The sequence below is a fragment of the Sebastes fasciatus genome, chromosome 9 (genome assembly GCF_043250625.1).
Source record: "Sebastes fasciatus isolate fSebFas1 chromosome 9, fSebFas1.pri, whole genome shotgun sequence".
Taxonomy (NCBI): domain Eukaryota; kingdom Metazoa; phylum Chordata; class Actinopteri; order Perciformes; family Sebastidae; genus Sebastes; species Sebastes fasciatus.
Window position 1 is genome coordinate 10,472,031 of NC_133803.1, and position 27,263 is coordinate 10,499,293.

A 27,263-nucleotide genomic window follows, 5' to 3' on the forward strand; every position below is an offset into this window, starting at 1 on the left:
AAATCTGCTCCTCCATTTGAATATGGGGAGGAGAACAGTGTAAATTGAAAGCAGAAATCCCCCCGGTGTGAGACAAGATGAGTCTCTGAATAAATTATTCAGATGGCAGCCTCTTTCCTGCAGGATTCTCGCCTTCTGCTACGTTTAATGGCATCTGTGATGATGCCCATTGGAGATTAATCCAGATGTAAGACGCTTGTGTGTGTGTGTGTGTGGCCTGCTCACCCCTCTTTTCATGCATCCCGTTGTCGTGTCGTATGATGGGGAAACAAAGCCTCAACAGGGGAATTTATGTCTTCTCCGGAGAAGGCTGTAAATAAACAACTAGTGAATCAATGCCTCCATTTGTTTTTCTCTGATAATTCCGCCTGTGTCGTGCGGCGGTGTGACAGTGTTTTGCAAGCCGGCGCGGCTCTCAGCAGCCATATTTCCTCTCAGTGAGAGTGGGAAAACATGCCACCCCGGCCTCATGTTTCATTACCGGGGATCAGTAAATTACTGTGTGCTTTTTTCATTATTATTATTTCACTCACTGCAGCTCATTTAGCACCATGATGTAGCGTTTGTATGAGTGGGAAATGATACCGGCATTAGATATTGTGCTCTAGAGCTACTCAGTCAACTAAAGATACACAGGCATAGAAATTACCAGGTGCAGTTGAATGGGGAAATCCACAGTGGGTCCTGTGGTGAATGTGATTCAGTCTATGGAAGGATCATTGATTCGCTGCAGAAAGGATGACCTTCCCCGACACAAGCGCTTACAAATGGCTGAATATGAAATATAGTGTTTGTGAATACACTGTTTGCAGTATTTTTTATATTTTTATAATAAAAGTGTTTAAAAGTGTGTTTTTGAGCCATTTTTTCTTATTAAGGACGTTGCATTGGTAAAAGCTGTTAAAAGGCTCAGTCCATATTGGAATAAAACTTTTTTTTAGGGCTGCAAATAACGATTAATTTCATTGTTGATTAATCTGTTGATTTTTTTCTCAATTAATCGATTAGTTGTTTGGTCTATAAAATGTCAGAAAATGGTGAAAAATGTCAATCACTGTTTCCCAAAGTCCAAGATGACGTTCTCATCTCAAAGATATTCAGTTTACTGTCATAGACGAGTAAAGAAACCAGAAAATATTCACATTTAAGAAGCTAGAATCAATTTTGACTTTTGTTTTCTTAAAAAATTACTCAAACCGATTAATCGATTATCAAAATAGTTAGCGACGTTGCAGCTCTACATATTTTTTCGCTGCTTCTAGCCCTGCCGGTATTTTGTTTTGTTTTTGTTTTGCTGTGTTTCAGCATATCTGTCTCTGACATTTCTGCCTCTACCCCAAAACAGTTGTGACAGTAGGTGACAGAAATTTTGTTGCAAAAGTGACATTTAAAACATTCAACCGTAACATCTCACTCTAGAAACTGTGTTTCTGTTACTCTGGGTAGTACTTTGAACATGATTTTTTTTTTTGTGAACACCAATCCCGCTCTCACTCCCAATTTGTCAAATACCGCCGCTTGGTCAGTGCCCCTCGGCATCGGATACCGACGTACGGAGGCGCCCTTTAGCGACTGTAAGCGGCGAACCGGGCTTTCAACTAACTCCAATGTAAACATACCGCGGCGTTACTTGACTTATTTTGTCAATTAGTCCCGTGATTGCTTGTCCCGTGAGCCGCTAGTCGCTCGGTAGTCACATGAGTCATACGTCAGTGAAGTAAACGTCAACCACGACCGTTTCCTAAACCTAACTGTAAGTGGTTGTGTTGCCTAAACCTAACTTCCTGTGAAAATGGAAGTTTATTTTGAAAGGACACTATGCATGTAACAAGCGTCTATTGACACGCCGTCCCTGGTATGTCCTAAAGTAACCCTAGAGGGGTAGCCTACCTCGTGCGTCGGCCTCCGATGCCGAGGGGCATTGACCAAACTCTTGACCAATTTCTTTCTCCTCCATTATATTGGGATGAAAGCTGTAATCTCAGACTCTCTCCATGGCTAGGTACTACTGGAGGTAAATGTGTTTTTTTTTAGGGGAGGTGGAGTGAACCGGCTCTTTTAACTGGAGGAATAAACTGTTATTTCACCTAATTGCAGCTCTGTGGTCTTCAGTAACAACAATGAGCAGAGCACAGGTCCCAGAAAATATGAGGGGAGTTCCTTGTATTAGCCACGGTTCGATGACTAATGGGAGCAGTAAATAATGGTGTGAGCGGAGTGATCCCAGTGCTTTAAGAATAAAGGTAACCTCCCAGTGTGTAAACCTTGATTAGAAGCAATCATTCAGCTAATGCTGCTCTTGGTAATGCCAACATGACTACACACAACACAGCCTCTAATGAGCGCTGGTTTACCATGGTTCCTTTGTGCTCAAGTACCCTTCTCTGTATCCCATATTCAAGTGTGAAATTACAATATCAGATCATATTTAGTTAATTAAACTCATATGACTAATTTAATTTGACTCAAATATGGGGGGGAAAATGAATAAATCATGGAGGCGTATTTAGCTTGCTAGCGCTGGTGTTAACAGTAATTAAATGTGGGGCAATCTGTAGCCTGTGAAGATAGCTCCAGTCCGCCTACTGTACGAGTACACATGTGGAAAAAAAGAAAGTGAGCCAGACGGTTTTGGGAAGCACTCTAGCAGAATATTAATGAAATGATGTGGGAGTTTCAAACACAGAAATAAGTGAGAGTTAAAGATGCAGTCCTGTAAAGCAAGCCAGTGCATTAATAGTCAGCGAGTGGTCGTCCCATTAGGAGATCCGCACATCGTAGCCAGAGAAGAGCCAGAAGCAGAGAAGAAATATTCCTCCATGATTAGAGCCTAGAGAGTTCAAAGACAGCTGCTTCTGCAACTAGACGGGCGCAAAAACACTCACGAGGAAGACGAGAAATCAACTTGCATTTGTCATTTAAGTATTTCATGTTTCATATTTTGGCGGGGATTAGAGATGCACATTCTCTCAAGCTCCGTCGGTCCTTGTTATGTGCTTCCAATCTGTCAGCTGCACGACAGGGCGCTTTATCACATCTTTATAAATGATGCCACCTAAAGTCTTGTTTCCCTATCACTAAAAAGCAGATTGTGTTTGGTCACACTCCCTGATGTGCGTTGCATTCTGTTTTGTTTCATTTCAGACTCGCTCTGTGATTGATGAGGATTAAGAAACGGATTTTGCCCATTAGGAAACAAGGGAACGTCCTCATCCACACTGGTAAGGATCCTGATTTATCACCTACGTCTTCATCCCAACTGTTAAGCATCAGCTCGTACGGTGATGCAGATATGCTTCGGCGTGGTTTTGCAAACAAGATAAGACGGCTGCTGTTTGGATTTTTGCCTTTTGTTGTGTCACACCAGCCACTAAACGCAGGCGTTTTGTCCTGGAACAGAATGCACTGCTATACAGTGTGCTTTCAATACATGTTGAGGAGCAAAAGAACATACAGACCTTTTCAGTTTTAGGCCGCCAAACTCAAATCATCTGTGAAGAAAAAAGCGCTTTTATTAAAAGCCTTTTATTCTCCTGCGATACTGAAATTGATACTACGCTTTGCCTTATTTTTCCAAACGCTTCCAGAGAACAATACTGCACCGCATACACGTCGGAACATGCTGAATTAATCGGCGTGAGAGGTTGACCGCCATTGTTTTGAATGAAAGCACATGTTTACGCGATGAAGACAAGTTGTGATGCCAAGTCACTCTGCGCTTCACTTTATCACCGTTCTTCCTCTGATGTGGTCAATTTAGAAAATGCCCCATTGAAGGATGTTTACGCGACCACAGTCTCACATGTGTACCACAATGGCGATACCTTTCTGGCTCTGCTTCAAGCTGCCCTTAGGGTGTGAAACCTGAACGGCAGTGTTGAACCAATGGCGAGTTACCATGTATGGTATTGATCTGCTTCTATCAGTTTCAATCTCCAAGAGGAGGACAACTGCTAATCCCCTACATCCCCATCCTCCAGTCTTCTGCAGAAGCTGCAGGACTCCATCTGATGGAAAAACATGCATGAATACTGTTCTAATTAGCCTTTGAACAGCGTGAATATTATGTATTCAGTTATCCCTTGGACTGCATGAATATTAAGTGTTCATTTAACCCTTGCCTAAGAAGACACACTCCATCAGTCGTCATCACGGTGTCAAAAAAAACAACCCTGACTGACGGGATGGATGGAGGAGGATGTGAGGAAACATCAGACTAAAGGACTTCCCGTTACGACCCCCAACACACTCGAGTAAAAGGAGACCTCGTCCCCCTTGCTTTTGTTTGGGAGGCTGCGCAAAATGTCGACGGTGTAGTTTGTATACATGCGAAGCGGCATCAAAGCGCTGGAAGGTGAATAATTTTTGGTGGCATCTGCACATTCTGCAATATGCTAATGAGCAAAGCTGCAAAAGCCAGATTGCCAGGAGAGAAGAGAAGAGAGGAGATGGAGAGAGAGAGAGAGAGAGAGAGAAAAAAAAGAAGGAGGGAGCGGAGTGGAAAAGAGAGAAACAGACGGAGGCTGGTGTAAATTATGGATGCAACCTGCGATTTCCAAGAGGAAAAAAGAAAGGCAGGGAGAAACCTCAAGTCATGCATATCCGATTACGCATTTACCACATTTTCTTATCATGGTCCGTGAGCAAACTCGTATACAATCTGGCCTCTGTGTGTGCGTTTGAGAGAGAGAGAGAGAGAGAGAGAGAGCACTTACACATTCATCCATGTCGAGTTGTGCCGTCAAGCGTTCTCTGAACTTGATATGACGTGTGTGTCTAAAGCTGTGTTGACTTTCATTGCGCTATTGTGTGGCGTTGCTTTGTGTTGTGTGTCTCAGTGTGTGTCTCCAATCACGTGGCCCCTGATAGCTCACACATATCATTTCAGCGTTGAGCACGGACACAGTGGCAAACGTTCTGTTTAGGAGCTGTTACAATTACTTTACATCACTCAAATCACACTGTGGATATTTATATGACATTGTTTAACTGTACTTGTCTAATGATACACGGACTGCTTGTGCTACCTGCGTTGTTTTCGTTAAAGATACTTGACTCTTATAATGTGTTTTTTTGCTTGCTTGAGCATTTCTAAGTTAAGTAAAAGTGAGCGTTCGTGTCCCACTACCACATCCCACCCTCGTGTGCCAGTCCCCTAATAGCCTGTGTGAATAATGGATCCATTCTTGACTCATGTCTGTGACTGGGGCCTGTGCAGTGGTGTGGTTTCCCCCACCAGAGGTGGAGGTGGAGGAGACGGGGAGGGGGCTGGCGGTCTGGAAATAGCTCTGCCTGAGTCGGGAGCACCTTAGGTGGGCCTCTGGTACCAGCCTCACCTTCCCTTTTAACACGCTCGCACGACAAAAGCACAATTCTGCCTGGAGAACCTGGCACATATTACGCACCTATTTTTCCACTCAGGTTGAAAAAGAAATATAGCTTAACCTGTCTGCATTGAGCTGTGTTGTTTGAGCGATCCCCCCTCAAAGATGGCAGAATTAGAAAAAACAAAAACAAATGTTTTCTAAGAATTGGTCGTGGCACTTAAAGCGAGAGGTGTCTGAGCCGAGAACAGAAACTACGAAGCTGCCCTGGATTTTGCCTCCATGTAAATGTGTGTTAATGTGCAAAGTAGGTCATTTATTTGGAGCAGGGACAGCCGTGGTGTGCCTCTCCGGAGCGATGTCAGAATCATTTCATAAGCAGACATATTGCTGGATTTGATCGACTGTGCTAAGGATTTACATCCACCGATATTTTGTTTAAAGCCCAAATCCTAATATACCAGAGGGGATCTGAGGAGGGGGGGGGTGTTGAAGGTGAAAATGTCTGTGGTCAATCCAGAGACAGCATCAGTAGCCATAACCACAGATAGCAGCCTAAAAATCTGACTAAATCAGATTACCAAACAAACAGCTAAGAGGATTAATTCTGATCTCTCTCTCTCTCTCTCTTTTCTCCATCAGACGGACATTAAATCTGCAATCTATAAAATCCCTTCAAATGATTTTCTATTTTACTCTGCGGCCCTCATTTTCTGGTCACATGTTTTGGAGCGAAGCTCTTTCTGCTCTCGGTGAACTCTGCCCTTTTGTTCTGCCTTGAGGCCTCTGGAAATTGCTTTACTAAACAGGGTATCATATCGGCCTTTTAAAAATATCTTCACGAGGTACAACACGAATCTGACCTCGGATCAGACGCTGCGCTTGCCTGTCTGTTTAAGCCCCATAATGTTATAATAACGTGGCACACTCGCTGTCAGGAATAAAGCCCGTGTTGAGAGACGCCTGTGGCTCTGTCGCTGTCGCTTCAACAAGCAGAGCAGCGTTCACTGGCACAGACCTAATTAGTAGAAAACATAATATATGGAAGGGAATAATTACACCTTGTCCCTGGCTTTCAGAGATCAAAACTGTGGCTGCATTTCTTAGAATTAATCTCAGGGATGATTGTCGGCGTATAGTGAATAGGTTGCAGTACAGTATGTACTCTGGAGGAAAAAAAAAAAAAAGACTGTAGATTAATTTGGTTAATATTTCATAAAGCTTACAAAGGCAGAGGGCATTTGAGGCTTTTCAGATTATTTGTTCTCGGCCAATATTACACACAAACGGCTGAGCTGCTGCTGCGCTGCAAAGTCTACAGCTCTCGAGCACAATGCCAAGACAAGGCACTTGCCGTTAAAAGTGTTTGTCCGCGATAGCGTTGTTTGTGAAATGGGAGCCGTCCAGATGTACTGCTCCTTTCTTTTCCGTTTCGCCGTGATGCGATTCAAAGGGGCCAGAGTCCTCGCACAGTATCGTATCACTCTCCTGAGTGCTGATAACTGCTAACAGATTTGTATTAATATCCTCACTGGTACTCTTTGATATCAGCTGATTCATTTTGAATCTCCGCTCAGCTACTCACGCACACCTCGCCTAAACGCAGAAGCACAATACATTACATTGCTCTTGACAGCTTGACAAACTGACAATCCCACTCTCAATCACTCCCTCTCCCTCCCTCCCTCTTGTTCTCCCTGATAGAGCCGTATATTGTAACCAACAAGACTGTAATCAGCGCAAACCTAATCAAATCATTGCTCCAACAAGCAGCCCTGGCTGCCGGGCTTCCACGAAACACATCTCCGATCAAGAGGCAGGCTGCTCGTACAGTGGTGCTATATAACCAGCCGCTGCATGAAATGTCAGGAGAAGTAGGATTATATTCGAAAATGTCACTGACAGCATAATAGCTCAGTAGAAGAGTCTCATGCTATGTTTGTATCTCGTGTCAGCAGGTGTGATATGTGACACCGTGTGTGTGTTTCCGAGTGTGCGGCAAATAAAAAAGCTACTGTACACAAACGTGAGAGTAAGCAGAATGCCGATTTTGTTGACTGAAACTGGCGTGTGATTGGCAGAGCGTCCGAGCCATCCAGTTAGCCATTAAAGTGTGTGTTTTTGATCTGCACAAACAAACGCACGTCTCCAAACCTCCTCATTATCGGCAGCAGGGAAGCTGCCTGGGCACCGGGACAATTTTTGTACGTGCACGTGCGCCTTGCACGCGTGTGTGTTTGCGTGGTGTGCACCTTGTTCAGTCGAGGCTCATTCCAAGATTTGGTTAACCGACTTGGCTCGCCCAATCACATCGGTGCACAGAGTGTGTGCAGTTGCTTCGGCCTCTGTCTCGTTTAGTGGCACCCACGCTCTTGTCCTCACGCCATGAAAACACACTTGTGCTTTTTTCGACGCCGTAACAGACACGTACACATGTTCACGTACACAAACACAGCTGAATGAGAGAGTGACAAAGTTAGAGAGAGAGAGAGAGAGAGAGAGAGAGAGAGAAAGAGGAAAAAATGAGAAAGTACCAATTAAGCTCTTCAGACAGTTCTGCCAACAGACATCAGGGTGTTTGAGGCAGAGAGTGTGCGTGTGTGTTTGTGTTTGTGTTTGAGAAAGGAGATTGGGGGGGCATTTGACTAGAGCAGCAGTCTCTAACTTTACGTTATACTAAATCAGTTTTGTACTTTAAACTTGGCCATTTTCAAAGGGGTTCCTTGACCTCTGACCTCAAGATATGTGAATGTAAATGGGTTCTATGGGTACCCACGAGTCTCCCCTTTACAGACATGCCCACTTTATGATAATCACATGCAGTTTGGGGCAAGTCATAGTCAAGTCAACACACTGACAGCTGTTGTTGCCTGTTGGGCTGCAGTTTGCCATGTTATGATTTGAGCATATTTTTTATGCTAAATGCAGTACCTGTGAGGGTTTCTGGACAATATTTGTAATTTTTTTGTGTTAGTCATTGATTTACAATAATAAATATATACATACATTTGCATAAAGCAAGAATATTTGCCCACTTCCATTGCTGATAAGAGTATTAAATACTTGACAAATGTCCTTTTTAAGGTACATTTTGAGCAGATAAAAATGTGTGATTAATCGTTATGGACAATATTTTAATTGATTTACAGCCCTAATATATATTTATTTATTTTTCAATTTACAGGAGTTGGTGTTAAATGATGCTGTATGTTTGTTCCTTTTATTCACTTTTTTTTTAATCATTATTTATATAACTTGGTTCACACCACTTTAAATCTAAAAACACCTGAAACATATAAGTTATTATGAGGTGCTTTTGCATCACATTTCTCCAAGATGAAGTTGTTCACATGTATACACAAACACACACATCTATATTCAAAAATGTTTGTACATGCAGATAATAGAATCAGTTTTTTTGCTATAGATTTGTAAAACAAAATATGGCTGCAAAAGTTATTATTTTCTCAATTAATCTCAATCATTGTATCCATAAAATGTCCAAACATTGTGATTGTGATGATTAATTCAACGGTTCAGTGATTCTTGTAAATTTTCGAAGCTATTAACCGTTCGAGCGCCGCAAAAAAATCTGTCTTTTGTTTTGCTTTGAGACTTTCATGTTAGCAACCAGTAGCTAATCCTTAATCCAAACAGTCTTAGAGACAGAACAACTCTCGCTGTTCTGCCAAACGAAGCCTCCTCCTCTGTTCTGTGCTCACGCTGTGAAACAAAAGGCTAGTTTGGCCAAATCAGGACTGACATCATTGGCAACAGCTGCGGGCGGCGTGCACTGTGTGTCCACCATGCGTGTGTGTGTGTGTGTGTGTATGTCTCTGCGTGTTTACGTCTGTGTGTGCGTGCGTTTGTGTCTGTCAAGATGAGGTGACCTGATTGCTCAGCTGAGCAGCGAGGGAAGACCCAGCCTCGTGTTGTCAGAGTAGCACCAATAAAAAAAAAAAAACACAAGAGATGGACCACAATGCATCCTGTCTGGCAGTCCTCCCCCCCAACCTCCACCCCCTCCCCCTCACCCCTCCTAGCCATACACACACTCACGCACACACTGGCACTCCTGACCATGCCAAAGCAGATTTGGAGATGAAAAATGATCCACCGCTGGCCGAGCGCTGCTGTATCAGCTCCCAGCTACAGAGTGGCGGGTCAGGCCAAATCCTGTTTAAAGAGCTTTTATCCTTATTGCTGTAAAGACAGAGCTAGTTACAACTGGACTTGATGTGGGAGTTATTTCAACTCAACCAGCTACAGGGGCTGACAGTCTGTAAAACCTGCAATGAAACATGCCTCACTCTGCCTCAAGGAGCCACTTAGATGAATCTGTTTAGGTTTCAGTGGACAGTTTAGCTATTACATGATGGCCTGAACGCTGTTTGAAGAGAGGCCTTTCCTTTCTAAGAAATACAGTTTTAGAGGTCCTGCAGAATTTGGATCCTTTCCCAGCATGAGTATGATCCAATTTTAAAGGTATTGACCAGCAGCACAAAGGCAGCACTGGACACCGGCAGCTTTAGACTAAAAAGATACAGTAGTGGATATTAGTATTGGCCTTCAGAAAACAATATCAAGCGAACACTAGTTTGTTAGTGCCAGTAAAAGGTGGGTGGCCTCATCGTTCACCAGCGTGAACACAGTAAGTGGCATCTCAACACACACACACACAAACAGAAACGGCCCCCTAGCCCCCCGGGGCCCCACCTCAGCGGCCCTGTGGCGAACCGTGTGTTTGTGTGTGAGACTTAATAACCTCTTCCCTGCTGCTCCGTGTTATTACTCCATGTACCCTTTTCTGTTTTGTCCAGAGGAAGGAAAAAAGAGATAGGATGGATTTCAAGCAGCACCTTGGGGGGGCTGGAGGGGGATACAAGGCTGGAATGAGAGCTGCAGGGTTGAGGGCGAGAGGGGCTGGGGGAGAAAACTGAAGAGAGGGAAAGCAGCAGAGAATGGAGTGGAAGGTGTAGGTGTGTGTGTGTGTGTGTGTGTGTGTGGGGTGGGGGTGGGGGGGGTATTGACGTAGTTCAGATAAGTGAAGGATTAGTGGATCCACAATGAGCTTGGAGCTGCTGCTCCCCCTTTCACAACAGCCAGCGGTGAAGTGGCTCCTCTTAATGAACTGTGAAAAGAAGGACGACACACTTACATACATGTACACACATAGATAGATACATTCTATCAACTTCAGCCTATTCATATAATGAATGAGCGCGCTGTTAGATCTCCAGTCTTTGAGGGAAACCATCATCTAATCTGTCCACCCCACCTCCTTATGTGTCCTCGTCCATTTCTGTCTCAGGACTGATTACATATAGCAAAATTATACTTTTTCAAGGGCAGGTGTGGTGATATTGTATATTTTTCCTATGGTTAAAAAATCCCATAAAAAGACAAAAAACAACAATGAATTGATCCTGCATGTGTAGCCAAAGCCTGATGTAGTGTATTCCTCTGTGCCATAAACCTCAGTTGTCTAAAATGTATTTTTTTTTGTAGCCTATATATGAAAAGTTGGATTAAAGAATAAATAGTCAACTCTGAGAACCTGACCAAGAACTTTCAATACTCGACTCTGTGGACACATTTCAGTTAATGCTCAAGTATTGAGGTTTGATACCCAGATCTGAGGTGCCTGACTCTGAGGGCTCTTTCACAAGCCAACATTTAGTCTGCTTTAATCAAACTTTGGTTGGGATGCAGCGACTTTTTCAGTCCCGATACGATAGCGATACCTGGGCCTTGGGTATCGTCCGATATCGAGTACCAATCCGATACCAGTGTTTAATTCATAAACTGTATGCTTCACTGTGACGAAGAAGTGATTGGGATCAATCTTCTATGTGAAGGCAACATCAGGCTTGACTTAAGCATCGTTTTCCTAACATTGTAAAACAAAATCTAACAAATAAATCCAAAGATATACATTTATTTAATTGTTAATTATTATTAAAAAAATAAATCATACACCAGCAACTTGGTAAAAAATCTTCAAAATGAACAGGGATTATAATTAGAGTGTAAACCTTTTTAATGCAGCAGCAAATTGGTCAAAACTTAAACAGGGCTTACAGAATATAATGTAGAGAATATATAAGCATCAACAAATTGAATTGAATAGATTGGCCCCATTGTCACCGATATCCGATACAGCTCTTTGAATCAGTATTGGCCTGATATCTGATCCAGCATCGTTATCGGTGCAGCCCTGAACTTCGGTGCGGTTCAACATCTGGTGCGGTTTGTTTGGGTGAACGCAGTAATCGTACTCTGGTGCGGACCAAAAAAAACGGACCGAGACCGCTTGTGAGAGGTGGTCATTTGTTGAGATGGACACAGGTAAACATCAGGTTAACATGAGTGTGAGAGGACTGACCTGGACTTCTGCTGAAGTCCAATGTTTGCTTGACATCTGGACGAAGAGAACATACAGAATATGCTAAATAAAGTCCACAAAAGTGGTGGCGTTTATTAAGTCATGAACTGGAGGAAGAGGGATTCGTGCGCAATCGATCAGTGCCGAAGTGAAAAAACTTAGACAGCATCAAAGTGTGCGATTCCCTGCATAGAAGTGGCAGCTCTCGAGATGAAAAAGATAAATTCGCTCCGTACACATCCCTCAGCAACTTATTTTTTTTATTTGGTCCACTTTAATTTGTGCACTATGAAACCAAACTAAATTGAAAACGAACCAAAAGTATCAATTTCACTGTGATTCGGACTAACCAAACGGACTACGGCTTGTGAAAGCGCCTTAAGATGATCAGCAGACGTCTTCTCTGCATGTGTTTTTCAGAATTCTGCGTCTCACGATTTATGTTGAGGTTATCACCCACACAAAGCCACATACAGATGAACATATGCATACACAACTACACAGGGAGTCTGCTTTTTTTTTGCTTTTTCTAACGGAGAGCTAAAAAACACCGTAGTCTCACTTCACGCCTCCTCTTTGCTATACTTTCTTTCCGACTTTGTCCATTTTAACAAAGACTCAACACGTCTGCTGGAGAAATGAGCAGTGCATACTTGCTGTGTTTCTTTTGTTACTCTCTCCAGACACACACACACACACACTCGCCCACTGCAGCAGATACAATAGCTATAGTAATATCTGCTGCTCATGTTGAGAAATGCTTGTTTAAAGTGAGAACTGCTTCTGTGTATGAAGATAATGATACACAAGAGTCACTTGAGTGCAGGTTTTGTGCGTCACTGAACGCGCCTTTATGTGCCCGTTGAATTGTTTGTGTCCTGTGCGTACTTTAGAGCGTGTCTGTGTGGATTGAACAGGTGTTTTTTGAATGTGTGTTTTGTGTGTCTCTATATCCGTGCCTTGTGTGTTTTGTGTGTGAGTCTACATGCATCAGCGAGAATTCAGCGGGTCAGGTGTCTGTCTGGTTTCACGTTAGAGTGGAAACCCAGAGGCTCCGATTTCAGCCCGGGTCATCTGTCATGCTCCGCGGGTCTCAGAGGTTAAAGTTTACTCTGTTGAGGTATGGTGTGGGAAGGACTGGTCTGGCTAGTCTACCTTACACACACACAGACACACACACACACAAAATGTGAAAAACAAGATTACAACGATCCAGCATGTACCTTTCCACCCTCACAGATGCTGTAAACATTGTGAAACAGCTAAAGGTTATTGGTGAAATGTTCCACCTTCTACCATCCTTACGTTTTAAGAAATCATCCCAGGGCTGCCACTACCAATTTTTTTCATTATTATAGGATCGATCTGCTGCTTATTTTCTCAATTGATCAAGTAATTATTTCATATTTTGCCAACAAAATGTCACAAAAAAATGCCTCACAGTTTCCCAGAGCCCAAAGGGCTGTCCTGAAATTCCCCATTTCGTCTAACCAGAAGTCCAAAACCCAAAGATATTTGGGATATTCAAAGATATTCCCTCATTGTTCATAATACGTAGCCATGTGCTTCTACTGAGTGTGTATTTTTGGGATCTTGGAACAATGGGTGTTTGTTTTTAGGGTAACGGTCTGTCAGACGAAGGGGCTTTTTTCGGTCCAATGGGCCATTTTTCTGACAATTGGTGTTTCAGAAGACCAATGGGCTGTCTCCTTCTCAACACCCAATAATGTACAAAAATCACTACTACCCCAACAACCAAATAAAGGACAATATATGGCTTGAGATCGCCCAGCAGCTGGGATACAATAAAGAAGATAATGTAGCTCATATGCACTTGCTAATGTTATATGTTGGTCACGCAACGGGCCTAGCCCCAACAGCTAACGTTAGCATTAGCATCACATTTGGGATCCGATTAGTTTATGTATCGTGTAGTTAACGTTAGCCCCGTAGACATTCTCTGTCTGGATAGGTTTTTGTTGTGTAGAGTGGACACGGCACTAGGAGGAAGCTCATTTTGAAAATGAAACGCACCACATTTTCGCATCGCACTGGTGAGCAACGGCTTTAACACTCTTTAACAACTAATCGATTAGGCTGTTTAATCCACAGATCTGTAAAACTGAGTTTCTCCACAGAGAAACACAAAAGCACCACTTTAAATCTTGTTGTTTACCAGAGATGTGCTCATAAGATTCTTGGAAGTAAGTCATTCAGCATGGAAGAAGCATAAAAAATGAAAAGAACTCTTAGTCCTCTAAGTCCAAAACAACTAAAAGGGTGCAGCCCTACACATACCCACTAATTAATTAATTTGTTCATTATGTTTCCTTGAGAATTCCTCTTCTCGTTTGCCCTAAATACCATATTGTTTTTGAGGGAGGGTCATTATGAGAATTAACTACTATTTTTTAGCATTTTTTGAGCATTCACACCAATGTTATATGTTACATGTATACAGTGTTATATGTATATATATTCTCACAAATTAACACGTGTGATAAATCTGGCCCGTATATGTGAAACTATGAAAAGGTTCCTTGAACCTGCTGTACATGCCACCACATGCTGACAGTAAAAACTCATTGTACCATGTGACTGTTTTCTCAGAAGACTTCATAATTAGTGGAAACTCTTGACGACCTGACATGTCGCGTGTCTGAAAAACAAAATAACAGTGACACTAAAGTTACATAAGCCACGCTGTCAGTCTCTCTCTCTCCTTCTTGTTTTCCTCCATCCGACCCCCTCCTCCTCTCTCTCCTTCTCTACCTCTCTTATACAGGAACTGGCCAATTTCCTGAGCCTGTTTTTCCATTTTGCTTCCCTGTGCGTGTATCTTTTACATGCATATGTTTCTGTGTTCCTCTGCGTGTGCCTGTTCGTCATCCTCTGTCTCTGACTGGCTCTCAGCTAACAGCTTAAAATGTCACAACAGTTTAATTTCACAGGAGCAAGCTGGTTTGAGAGTGACCTAGTGCGCTCAGTGGAGTTGGAGTCCGGTCGTGACGTTCTCAGCTTGATGCTCTTACATCAAAATAAGTGTTTTTGGATGTTGTGTAAATACTTTATTGATTCTGTTATACCTCTGGCTTTGACAGAAGGATTAGTGAAAAATAGTACATGAGTTGTGGGCCTCATGCAAGTAGCACATGTATGAACAGATTTGTTTTTTTTACCACTAGTAGCGCTATGGAGCATCGTTTTTACGCCTTGTTTGTTTGTCGCACACGCATACATTCGACACGACACAGAAGAAGAAGACGGCTTTAATTTGAATGAAACCTAAATCAACTAAAAACAAGAAACGCTTTTGATATGTAATTTCCATTCTGGTCACCGGACCAGTGTGATGTGCATCATCATGGCGTGCCAAGTTATTGAGTGGTTTCACAATTGGTTTTTTTTGTCCAAGATTTTATTATATTATTATAATATATTGTATAAATTGTCCCGGCATATATTGACAGGACAGTTTCTACAATTCAGTAGAAAAATCCTCACTCTCCCGACAGCTGCCTCGGGGTCTTTATGCAAATCTGTCCAGGGGAGCGTCGTCCTTTGCACCCGACAGTGTAACATCACCTTCTAATGGATGTATTTTGTCGTCTGTCTGTATATGTCACCTCCCTCTGACCGCCTCCCATCCAGGTCATGGACATTGTTTTCTACGTCTAACTTCCTGTTCAACCATTCTTTCTATATTTCTGCCATGGTTCTGTAATGACAATGTTGTTGACAGATGCAGTAATATTTCCTTTTTTTTCAAACTTTATTTATTTGGTTTTCCAGACAAATAAGAGATAACGGTCATATACCGAGTTTTAAATTAGGCTTTAAGGAATTACAAAACAGAAGATCAAAGAAAGGAAAAAAACAGAACACCTGTACGAGAGAAAGTAAACAAAACAAGACTTCAAATTAATTAAAAAAAAATAATTGAGAATTTGTCACCTATGATAATTAAGAAATTATGTAGTTACATGGCAACTGTAAAAGTAAACATCAAAGTGTGTGTGCACATATGAGGAGTATGCAACAATAAAACACAAAGTGAATCATTTCAATAGACAATGGATGGAAGTAAAGGTCAGATTAGCAGCTAAATGTCAGCTAAAAACAAGCGGACACAATTTTTTTTTTTGTGTATTCTAATGCTACTGCTGACATTGTTACTTTTTTGTCTGCTGATTTCTCACAGCAGGACTTCATTACTGCAGTTTTAATGTTTTCTGTTTACTGCCATTTTTGTGAATGAAGTTGTTAACACAAATTGAGCAGAAAAGGTAGACTTATAAAAATGTAAGGGTGTCAATTAGGTTAATTATGCACCTACTCGTGAACATGTGGTATTCAACAAGTATCAAGCACTTTACAACAAGGTACTGCAGTTAAAAGAGTTAGGGTTTTTACTCTTTGGATGACGAAACATTTGATTTCATATATTACAATATTTTTATAGGATACTAATGAAAATATTAGGGCTGTTAAAATTATCGAGATAATAACGCGTTAACGCAATTTCTTTTTACCGGCACAAATTTTTTTAACGCATTAACGCAACTTGCGTCAGAAAAAAACTAAAGAATCCATTGGTACCAACCATGTCATACTAGCTTGTTGAGAAGGAGGCTAAAAAACGCTCTAAACTTACGCTAAATTTTGGCGAGGAAAAACTGTCATGGACATTTTCAAAGGGGTCCCTTGACCTCTGACCTCCAGATATGTGAATGAAAATGGGTTCTATGTGTATCCACGAGTCTCTCCTTTACAGACATGCCCACTTTATGATAATCACATGCAGTTTGGGGCAAGTCATAGTCAAGTCAGCACACTGACACACTGACAGCTGTTGTTGCCTGTTGGGCTGCAGTTTGCCATGTTATGATTTGAGCATATTGTTTTATGCTAAATGCAGTACCTGTGAGGGTTTCTGGACAATATTTGTCATTGTTTTGTGCTGTTAATCAATTTCCAGTAATAAATATATACATACATTTGCATAAAGCAAGCATATTTGCCCACTACCATGTTGATAAGAGTATTAAATACTTGACAAATCCCCCTTTTAAGGTCCATTTTGAACAGATAAAAAATGTGCGATTAATTTGTGATTAGTCACGATTAACTATGGACAATCATGCGATTAGTCGTGATTAAGTATTATAATCGAATGACAGCCCTAGAAAAATATACATATGGCACAACAAAGAAGTGGTCACCAGTAAAGTATAAAACTCAACTGAAGCTATTTTAGTGAAAGCCTTTACTCGTCTCATTAAACATGAACATGAGTTGAACTGTCATATTTGTCAGCGTGCCCCTCTAATGGCCACTTGTCCAGCCGAGGCAGCGCATCTCTGATCAAAGCCGACCGGTGTTCCCCTCTGGCTCCAAACCAGCCCGACCACCAACAGAAAATGTTTTTCCTATTAAGAGTCGCTGCAATTACTTTTGGAAATAAAGTTCATTTTGTGCCTGCTGTCGACGTGTTTGTGTACTTATTGTTGTGTGTGTGTGTGGCCAGCGCTGCCTCTGTTGACGAGGGAGATCCTTATTGCCCCCGGCACCGCGGCTCATGGAAATCAATGTTTGATTTGCCGCCTACTTGATAAAGGATTTAATGCTGAAACATGCCCCCCCACCCCGGCCTCTCCTGCCCCACTCACAGTAAAGAAATTGCCAGTCCATTTGTTCATTTTGCCTTCATTCAGGCCTGTGTTTGTAAACCGGTGGTATTTGAATGTGCCGGCAGGTAATAAGATAGCCGTGATTACTTGACAGGCCTTCTGTCCACTCGCTGCTGACTGCTGTATGTATGTATGTCTGTGTGTGTGTGAAGTGTCCAGAGTGGTGTATAACCCCCTCACCCCGCCGGTGCTCCCTGCTCTCTGTGTGTGTATCGACCAGACTCTGGAATGGAGAAACGCCTGCCCAGCACACAAAATCAATGGCTGCTGTTTTCTCTCCTCCAACGGCCTCCTGTTATCTGCAATGAATACAAAGCACATATTGTAGCGCATAAGACACACACTCATACACTTCATCTTTTATGTCTGCTCCCTTTTCACTACTGTGACAGGGTCACACATACAAACCCACAGGAGATTGGACTAAATTACAAGTCAGTTACACTTAATTGGAAGAAATATGGCTCTGGCTGTGTGTTTCTTATCATTCGGAGCGTGTTTGCAGCCGAGTCTTCTGTCACCTAACGAGACTTTGAGCGAGACCTACACTGCTGCAGCTCTTCAAAGTTTATTATTTCTTCTACTGTATACACTCCGCCGTGCCAGCAAATCAAACAAGGCAGCCCGAGAACGTGAATGAAACATCATCCGTCTTCCATTGCGTTGAGCGGCATTAGCAAAAGTGGCCAACAAGTGTTTATTTAGCCAGTGGGCAGTCCATTTTATTTCAGGCACGGGGGATAAGATCAAGCTTCTTTTCACCATTATGCAAGTGTCCCTCCCTCTGTCTCTCTCTCACTGTCCTAAACTCTTTCTTTATGGCTGTTTGTCTCTCTGTCGGGGATTATAGGTGGTGCTGGGAGGAGGGGAGGTGGCAGATTAGCGCCGGCCGTCCGGCAGGTCCGTCTGTCTGCCGTCAGAAAATAGAATTCATTTGTGTTATCCAGATGCTTATGCTCAGCTCTCTGCGTCTCTGTTTGTGTGTGTTGCTCAGTCAGAGGAGAGGATTGGCTGCTGGGCTGGGGGGGGGGGGATTGGTGGTGGTGGTGGAGGAGGAGTTGGAGGTGGGGGATAGCTCACATCCGCTTGGCAGCTTTTGTACTCGCATCAAAGAGAACGGCTATGGCCTGATGACTATACCCTGTTTAACCACCCTGACAGAGTACAGTATAAACAGAAATGTGTACCGACACATGCACAGAGCACATATAGGTCTTATCCACCCGCATACTGTGGTTCCAGGAAGTGCTTTAGCCTTTTACTTTTTAATATATAAGCTGCTTTAAAGATGACGCGTTCGTTCCTAGAAACTCCTCAAGTTGACTTTCTAACTTCGATGCCGAAATAAAGTGAAGAGACAACACATTTATTATGAATGAACGGTGGAGTTTAGTGCTGAAAGGATTGGTTGCTTAATTGATCGGTGGATCGACAGGAAATCACTCTTCAACGGTTTTGTTGAATGAATAGTCGTTTGTCATCTCTTCTTTTTCTTGTTGTTTAAGATTTAAGTTTCTGTAACCTATTAACGCGACTTGCTATTTGTTGGTTGCAGCGGGCTCAGTTTTGAAGCTAGAGTGGAGATACTGGCATCATGTGAAACTAAAAAACCTAAAGAATCAAACTTATGCTAAATTCTGGCGAGGAAAAACTGTCATGGCCATTTTCAAAGGGGTCCCTTGACCTCTGACCTCAAGATATGTGAATGAAAATGGGTTCTATGGGTACCCACGAGTCTCCCCTTTACAGACATGCCCACTTTATGATAATCACATGCAGTTTGGGGCAAGTCATAGTCAAGTCAGCACACTGACACACTGACAGCTGTTGTTGCCTGTTAGGCTGCAGTTTGCCATGTTATGATTAGAGTATATTTTTGTATGCTAAATGCAGTACCTGTGAGGGTTTCTGGACAATATTTGGCATTGTTGTGTGTTGTTAATTGATTTACAATAATAAATATACACATACATTTGCATAAAGCAGCATATTTGCCCACTGCCATGTTGATAAGAGTATTAAATACTTGACAAATCTCCCTTTAAGGTACATTTTGAACAGATCGATTGACAGCCCTAGATTTAAATCATAATTTTGCCAGTTTTAGACTTGATTTAATGTAGTGGCAAAGTTCCTGTAAGGTTGCTTGTTAGACCTTTTTTTTTTTTTTTTTTTTACATTTGAGAGGTTTAGCATCTTTTTTATAAAAATATGTTTATATTCCACAAAGAACGGTGTCTGGTATCATCACTATTATCAAACATTTCAAATGCCATTAAGCCCCACTTAACTTATTTTCAATGTTTGTATCATTGTAAATGACGTCGGTTTTGATTTTTGGACACAAAACAAACAATTCCAAGGTGTCGCTGTATGCTCGTAGGCATTTTCACTATTTTACAGACTTTGTCAAAAATGAAAATAATGGTTAGTTGCAACCCTCGAGGAGAGAAGACGTCAAGAGCAGACAGGGGCTGTGTTAACAGCCTGGGTGAGGGTTACTACAGAGGGGATTGTGGCTGGCTACTTCATGCATTGGGGATGGGAGCAGGGGTTGATGGATGGACCTAGACTGGAGATCTCACGGAGGGCTTCGGAGCAGGATGCTGGAGGAGGTCTGTGGGGTCCCTGAAGGAAGTACTGTAAGACGGTGGGGGGAAGAGAGACCGAAAGAGAGAGAAAGGCAAAAAAGACCTGCCATTAATCAACCTCCCTCCACCTGCCACCTCTCCTCTCTGCCTCCTGTCCTCTCTTTATCCCTCATGCCACCCCTCTTTAATTCCCCTTCTTCCTAACCATTTTTTTTGTTCTAAGTCCAAGTGCAGTCCTCTATTGTAGGCAACCCTTTCACAGCCTTTGGGTTGCAGTGTACTCGCTCCCAAACATCACTTTGGGAGGTGTTTAATGCTATTACGAGGTGGCAGCCCTGGCGCTACGCTCTCCAACAAGGAGAGATGGACTCGTGCCGGGGCTAAACACGACTTAGTTTTCTTAATTCACTTAAACTCGGGGTGCTCCTGCTCCCCGCCACCAGCCTCTTAACTTCCTGGTCAGCGCAGCCCTCTAATGCCCGCCTGAGACTGCTGTAATGCGAAGGGTTGCTCTTTTTTGTTGCTTTGAGGTCAGTAAGAACATTAAGAGGTGCTTTGACGGGTCGGAAGTCTTGGCTGGAGCTGGTGTGAGTTTTACTCTTTAACTGTACTTCCCCACAGCGTCTGGCTGAGGAGGGTTGGCCTTTCTGAGTTACTGGCTTACAGGCAGTGAATTTGGATAGGAGTGTGTAGATCCCGCTTTGCTGGTGAGATTTAATCACCCTCTCGTGTCCATAGTGGCTCATCCTCCCTTTCTGATAAAGATAAGATAATGGAAATTTGATAGACATTTCTCAGTGTGTTCTGACATTTTATAGACTGACGATCAATTTGCTAATTGAGAAAATAATCAGCAGATTCATCGATATTGAAAATGCCGTAGTGACTATAGTGATGTTCAAAACGATCATCTGTGTTCGACCATTTTGCATTATTTGAGTCCACACTCGTGCGATACAAAAACGTACAACAGAAATGATATTGTGTTCGTTTTGAATCATTCATCTGGACAACAGAAAGCTGACATTTGAATGATCACACTATGCAGTTCATCATGTAACAACACAACACAAAACCATAACTATATTAGAGTCTGCATCTGTATGGATACACATCTTGAAATGACCACATACTTTGGATTTACAAAAGCACACTCTTGCACAAAAAAATTGCACCTACAATGCAGTGTGTCACTCTCAGTTTATACCGTTGATTCAAGTCTTTCTGGCGTGATAAGACATTTATTTAGCAATTATGCAACAAAGGACTAACAACATTAACAACAGCAGCCCAACATCTCTCCCTCAGCCCACCCTTCTCTATAAACATCAGCATTTCACAGCATCTCTTCCTTATCTGCAATCTCCTGCCTATATATTAAATGAGCAACAGTGTGAGCTCATTAAAAATGCATGCTGCGCATTGAGCTTAGGAGACCAATTATCCCACCTAGCTCCTTCACAATGGCTGATAATAAAAAACCCTGCAGTTGGCCACTCCCCGATTGCCTCACTCCCTCCACCGCTCTCACCCCTCACCTCTCTCTTTCTCTCCCTCTCTTCATCTCCCACTCCCGCCGCCTGTTGTCTTCACACCAGATCATCAGCAAACAGGCTTTTCCCTGGATTTGATGGAGTGCAGTGTTTTGATCTGTTGGGATTTGTGTGTGTGTCTGAGGGGTGGGGGTTCCTAATGCTGCTCTGCAGGTGGCAGTGGACAATGGTATTACAGAGAGAGGCAGGCATTTGAGTACATACACGGACAAAAACACACACCTCCTGGCACACACACACACACATGGGCTCACATGTGTAAAGGCACAGATGAGGCTGTTACAGTCCACATCGTGCCATCATGCTTTTTTGACAGGAGTGTCTTGAGAAGATCAGAGAGCCCGGAGCATGGAGGCTGTTTGCCGCCACATGCTGTACATCAAAAATGGATGCGTGTGGGAAGCAACTGGAGCACTTTAAAGCCCCCCATACGGGCAACCTGCTCATCAAAAGGCTGCCATCACTGTACATGTATGGAACTGTATAATGTACACCCCCCACACCTTGTATTTGTACATGTGTTTGTATGTGCATCGCTGGCGGTGTACCCTTTGAGGATCAAACGTCGTGTAGTTTTACCTCGCAGCAGGCGAGTAAACAACGTAAGGAAAGAAGGCAATGCGATGGCATTTCTGTAGCTGGTGATTAGGTTTGTTTAAACGTACACAGCAGCACACATGGAGAGTTGTCACCACCTCCCTGCACTTCAAACAGCAGGGCTGATGGATGATACATCCAGCCCCCAACACCTTCACACAAACAGCTACGGAATTCACTCAGCTGGTTCTGCAGAGCGCTGAAATCAGTGCTGAAATGATTAGTCTATTAATCGATCAGCCAGGAGACAGTAAAAGAATGAATCAGAGATTTTGACGAGAGATTAATCGTTTAAGTAATTTGTGAAGAAAGAATGCGACAAAAACATTCACAGCTTCTGAATGGTGTGAATTCGCTGCTTTTTCAGTTTTATGTTATTGTAAATTGGATATTTTTGAGTGTTGAAGACATCACAACAGCGATGGGCACTTTTCACTGTTTTATGACATTACCTTGACTAAACAATTAATGGATCGAGGGGGGGGGGGGAAACTCCACCGATTTTACATATCAAAGACTGTTTACACGTCTTGGGGAGTACAATTGCATATGTGCTCCAGAGAGTGTGTGGAATCTGAAAATTGCCTTAAGTGATGTCACTTGAGTCAGTGGTAATTGTTTGAAAATGAAAAAAAGATCTGGTGGTGTAGAGTTAGAAAGAAGTGAGCTTACCACTCCCCTTCTCTGCTTGAAGCTAGCAGCTTGAGGCTACTAGCATAGCACACCTGAATTTCCGACTGAACCGTCGGCGGTCGAGTTGCATTGTGGGTAATGTAGGCACCAGGTTTTGACTATGAGTGTAAGAAAATATCACTAACCATGAGTATCGTGATATTATGTTTTGCAATACTGTATCGATTCTCCAAAACACTATCGTTTTTAAATTAACCGGTCGCTATTCTGGTTTTCGGTTGTAGCGGGCTCAGTTTTAAAGCTAAAGTGAAGTTGCTTTCATCATATGACACTAGAAAACCCAAGGTAATCCATTGGTACCAACCATGTCATACTTGCATGTGGAGAAGAATGCTAAATAATGCTCCAAAGTTAGGCTAATTTTTGGTGAGGAATAACTGGCATGGCCATTTTCAAAGGGGTCTCTTGACCTCTGACCTCAAGATATATGAATGAAAATGGGTTCTATGGGTACGAGTCTCCCCTTTACAGACATGCCCACTTTATGATAATCACATGCAGTTTTGGGCAAAAAATCATGCAATTTTTTGCATGCAGTACAAATTTGTTATTCTCACCTATTCTAAAAATGATGTTTGAATATTTCTACATACTGGGGTCCCTAAACAGTATTGGAATTGCATAAATTGGGTATAACTTACTTACACAGAATTTATACATATGGTGCTTGGTTCTTTATACTTTGACAGCTTTCCTAAAATAAGATTTGAAAAAAATCGCAATATATCTCCTTGCTTACAGTATTGCAATATATCGCACTATATTGAATCGTTACACCTGTATCATGGAACGTATCACATATCATACGATACGTATCGATGGAATAAAAGCGACGATATCTCTGGTTCTGCTGCATTGATTTCGATCCTTTTTGTTTTTTCAAAAACTTCCCATGGTGCTAAATCAGTGCTCTTTTAATTAAAAAAAATAGTCAACAGTTAAAATAATCATTATCCCTGCTTTGCGTTAGCGTGTCATTTTAATTGGCCACAAAACCTGTCGAGGCCAGGAGCCAGATTTGATGTGATATGTTCGCTGGCTGAGGAAAGCCCTGCTTCACTCCCTGTAGGTGTTGTTAAAAGCAGACTGACTTCATTAATAGTCTGATCTGGATGTAATTTAAGAATGAGCGCAGGGAGGGAGACAGCAAGAAGGAGAGATTCTCCTCCCAGCTTTCTTTTTAAATCCCTCTGACACCGGTGTTGACAGGCCGGAGAGAGAAAACTTGAGAGAGGAGTAGGGGGAGGTCAGTGGTCAAGGCTTTAGATGCGGCTTGACCCTCTTAATAACTTCATGTTGTAGCAGCTTCTTCATGAGAAACGTCTATTACAGCTGGTAAACAGTGGGAGCGCCGGGCTATCACTGCGTTCTGATCTGTTTTGGCTCATTTGTTCGAGATTAGTCCGCCTGTCTGCCTTTTTGTTTTGCGTGTGTGCGTATTATCTGAAACACACCCATGCACACCAGTTTTTCTGCACTCGTGTTTACGCGGCGCTGGGTGGAAAACATAAATTGGAGACAGAGCGTTCCCCGTCTGCAGGGCTTGGAAGAGGGTTTGGGTTCGGAAAGCTGGCTTTCCTCTCAGGAAGTGTTGTTCCTCACCGCTCTCCATAAACACTGGAAAAGAGACCCAAAGAAAATGTCCCAGACTCACTATTTCCACTGTAAACACGCAGACATACACATATTATACTGCCCCCTCTCTCTATTTCTCTCACACGTGTCTCTTCTTTTACTCGGGAAGAGGGCTATATATTTTCTTTAAGAGTATGGAAAACTAAGTCCTGACCTACGCAGATCAGCTGCCTCAAATGTTGGCATGTTATTTTTAAGGCTTTGCAAAGTCCTAACAGTGATATGAGCTCAAACATCGAGGAACCGGAGACCAAAACTCTTTATTTAAAGGGGACCTATTATGCTTTTGTGCTTTTTCCCTTTCCTTTAGTGTGTTATATAGGTTTTTTTTTTCATGTAAAAGGTCTGAAAAGTTACAAAGTCCACGCCAGAGGGAGTTACTCTCCCCCACAGAAACACTGCTCCTGAAACGCCTCTTCTCGCCTTTTCTACATTGTGATGTCACCAAGTAACTAGGGATCGACCGATTATCGGCCTGGCCGATATTATCAGCCGATATTCAGCATTTTGCCGATTATCGGTATCAGCACTTTGGCTCTGATCAGCCTCCTCTCTGTACAAGCCTGCTGTCAGTGCTCTCCACTGTGCAGTCTAGCTCAATGTCCCGCCCACAGCGCTATCTGATTGGTTACACGCCATGAGCAATAGCCAATCAACACTGTGTTATAATATAAGTAATATGTAATGTGATATATGATGGCAAGTTAAGGGCTTTATAAATAAATAGAAAGCAGTAGTGGTCACATCTTGCTGTTAGAGAGGCCCAGTTTAATGTAATGTAATGGAACTGCATATACGGCCTGTGTTAATCCATACAGAGTTGAATAATCACTTCTATTGCTATTGGACATATCCAGTTATAGTAATCATTGGTCATGAAGTATTCTAGTTTATGTGAGGAACAGAAGCCGTCTCACTGGAGAACAGAGCGAGCAACTCTGCTTTCTGCACCACAGTCTGCTGCTGCTGCTGAACTGAGACTCAAACTTCAGCACAAATTTATGTTTTCCTAGTTTTATTTAATTTTACACTTTATAAAACTTCAGAGAGATATTGTTTATTTATTTATTAAAATTTCCAGTTAACTTTATAAGAAGCTTGGACCTCCCTGCACTTTTTGTTTTAAGATGATTGATGATTTTTGACAGCAAGATTTTATTTTTTTACTGCAAATATCAATATCGTTTATCGGTCTCCTTGATTACTAATAATCAGTATCGGTATCGGTCCTGAAAAAAACATATCGGTCGATCCCTACAAGTAACACACTTTGCGTAGCGGCTAGTTTGGCACGCCGTCAAGCAAAGCTAAGTAGCACGGAGCTGAAGCCGATTCCACAGAAGTTGGTTCGGTTGACCAATCACAGCAGTGGGCCAGCTGACCAATCAGAGTAGACTAGGCTTTTTGGGACGGGAGGGGTCAGGAGCTCAAACAGAGCGTTTCAGACAGAGAGTGAAAAGAGGTGATGCAGCACAGCCGCTATGAGAAAAGTAAAGTTTTTTTTTAACATTAAATCATGTAAAGTATGCACCTGAAAATGAGCATAATAGGTCCCCTTTAATCAGCATTTCACGACTCATTCAAAGTGTACTTTTTCTTTCACAGCCAAAGCTTTATATTGCAACACGGCTGTCATTAGACATAAAGCAATAAAAGATCAGGATTTGCTTGTTTGTGTTTTAAACCCCTGCAAAACAAGCCTGAATGTTGCAACTGAATTACATCTCAGAGCAGCGTAAATGTTACTTTCCAGTCCTTAACAAGTGGTTGGATTGCATCTCCCCTCGTGTGCAAGTTAATAAACACCAGCGAGAGAAAGAAAGCGAGCCCTTTCCATCAATTTTAGTTGTCATGGCATTTATTTCCGCACCGGAGCATTATGCTGTGAAAATATCATCGATAAGTCCAAAAACAAATAAGACTTGAGATTTTCACAGTTCATCATTGTCAGAGCTCAGATTTGACAACAGGGTGCGGGACTCTCTGTAATCTATCATAGACAAATAGTTAGCCACTGTGGTTTCATTGCGGTTTCTTTTAATCAGCAAAGTCCCATCTCTACCTGTCAATCATTTGTTTTTGTTTTCATTACATCGATGATGACACTGCAGAGGCAAACAAACGCTGCAGATGATGTGCTTTGTTGCAACACCAGCCAGACATTACCCTTTGCTGCTATTCTCTCCGCTGTGGTAAAAACACTGAGCTCACTTTACCACCCAGCTGGCTTACACAGCACTTGTGTGTGCGTGTGTGTGTGTGTGTGTGTGTGTGTAGCGAGGGAGAGAGGCAGAGCGAAGGAGTGTCAGAGAGAGAGAGGTTAGAAACCCTTTTTTTATTACATTTCCTCCGCAGTGAAAGAGGAGGCAAGATGGACACTCCATATCTCCCTGCTGCGCCAGAAAACTCATCTAAATGGAAAACACATTGTCTTCATTATTTTGCAAGAGCTGAAAGAACAGCGTTGTCATGGTAACAGCCATCTGAGTGAGCGCAAGCGGGCGGCCGAGGGGCTGGTTTTAGGGCCAGAGGAATGGAGAGAGAGAGAAAGGAGGAGGAGGAGGTGGGAGGGAAGGAACAAGGAGTCAGGAGAGAGAGAGAGAGAGAGAGGGAGGGGAGGAAGGGGGGGCGGGTTGGTGGAAAGAGAGGAGAGGGGACTGAGATGAAGAGGGTGGAGATGGAAGGAAGACAATAGAGATGGAGGGAAGAAAGATGGGATATTGTGGGGTGAAACAAGACAGAAAGAGGAAAGAGAGCAGCGGGTGTGATGGAGAGAAATCGGAGAAAGAAATCGG

At 42.6% G+C, this 27,263-nt stretch overlaps 1 protein-coding gene across 6 annotated transcripts in view; it reads left to right on the forward strand.

The window, feature by feature from the left end:
- Positions 1–27,263, forward strand: part of zmiz1a (zinc finger, MIZ-type containing 1a) — a 126,514-nt gene that overhangs the window by 44,399 nt on the left and 54,852 nt on the right. For all 6 annotated transcript variants that reach the window (XM_074645994.1, XM_074645996.1, XM_074645997.1 and 3 more), the window contains one exon: positions 3,145–3,221. The gene's annotated coding sequence lies outside the window, so the exon portion shown is untranslated. The remainder of the gene's footprint in view (positions 1–3,144; positions 3,222–27,263) is intronic.